Genomic DNA, 1666 nt, shown 5'->3' with positions numbered 1-1666 from the left:
TATATTTGCAGATTACTTAGTTTAGCTTGAAACAATTATTCATGAGATATTTCGATAAGGTGCATTACAATGCATTAAAATACTTGTATAATGCATTGTATTTTGCTTCAAGTAAAGTGTTTTTGATGGCAAGCAGTAAGAACATGTTTTAGAAAACCAGACATGATTATTGACCAAAAGTTATTCTTAAAAAATTCTCCATTATGAAAGCTTCTTCAGAAACTGTTCTCATTCTCCCATCAGATGGTCAGAATGTGGCACGGCACACGTCAAAGCAAAATTTCCACATGTGTTTGGCTGTGGATCACATGTGAAGCAGGTGATTATTATCGTTCCGGCCATCAGAGAGGACGAATCTCTGCGCCGGCGCTGTGCTCTTATCTCGGTCATTAAAGCAATCTCAACACCAATTATGAATCATAAAGACGATCGTGTTGGCCACCTTATCTCTGGAATGCCACAGGAATGCAGGGCATCATAACATCTGCGTGTTGCCATGAGCATTCGATTGGTTTTATCTGCTAGCTGAAGCACTGCATGCGCGTATCGCTCTCCAGTAACCAGTATCTTGATAGGGTGTGTCTCTCCCAACATCTGCAAACCATACATGTTCATTTGAAGCGTCCACATGCCCTATAGCACAGAACCATACTGTTACCGACCCCTTAATGAACTCAAACTGTCCATTTTCAAATAGTTGGACATCAAGGCATTTTTACCAGCGGTGCATAACACGTTACATTTCAGAGAAACCTGCCTGCGCGAGGAAAGCTGTACTTCCCACAGTCCTGCTTTATGATCCATAAGAAAGTCAAGTTGCGATTCCTTTGACGTGTGTTTAACCTCAAGACAACCCAATAAAAGGCTATATTTTCTAGGGCCAAAGTGGAGAATGATTCACACAGGATAAGTAGATGTTGCTAAAGAGCATGCACTCCTTCAATTTTGGTGCATATAAAACTCTAGATTAGACTACAGTCATATTTTCACAAATGCAAACATCTGTCAAATATCAGAAACTCAAGCATACACAACCTACAGCCGTACTAACAGATAAAAGCATGTTTACGGATCAAATTCGAGTTTGTTCTTTGACTTCAAATGAAAGATTTTTAAGCTTAACTCACGTTGTAGTTGTTTCTGTCAACGCATACATTTTGCATTCTGCACTCTTTATTTTGGGCAACTTAATTACATGGCAATCCTCACGTTTTAAACAACGTCCCTGTAATTAAACACTTCCTAGCTTTAGAGACTTTAGAGCAGCGTGTAGTGAATGGCTCTTAATTAGCCAGACTCAATAAGCTGACTTCAGTATAAAGCTGGAGGAAGACACCTTTACGCTACCAACGCATGAGGACCTGTGAGAAGAAACACAATAGTCATTGTCTCCAGGCAATAGGTCGATTTCAAGAGCTCATACTGTGGGACTAAACTCACACCGACTAATTTCCTGAGCATTCAGTGTCAACTACCTGTCACATTGGTTTGAAATAAGTGCATTCACATTTACTGCTGCGTAACAAAGACCCATCTCTAAAACACTGGCATTCAGTGCTGCATGCTCATTGTGTTAATGGAAGTCGGTCTAGTTGGGCCAATGCCGTCCCAATGGAAACCCTCTAAGTGCTTTTACTGCATTTAATGCATTTTAGGAGCTAGTAGC

This window comes from Phoxinus phoxinus, assembly GCF_949152265.1.
Source record: "Phoxinus phoxinus genome assembly, chromosome: 13".
Taxonomy (NCBI): Eukaryota; Metazoa; Chordata; class Actinopteri; order Cypriniformes; family Leuciscidae; genus Phoxinus; species Phoxinus phoxinus.
Note: the sequence above shows the minus strand (reverse complement) of the source record.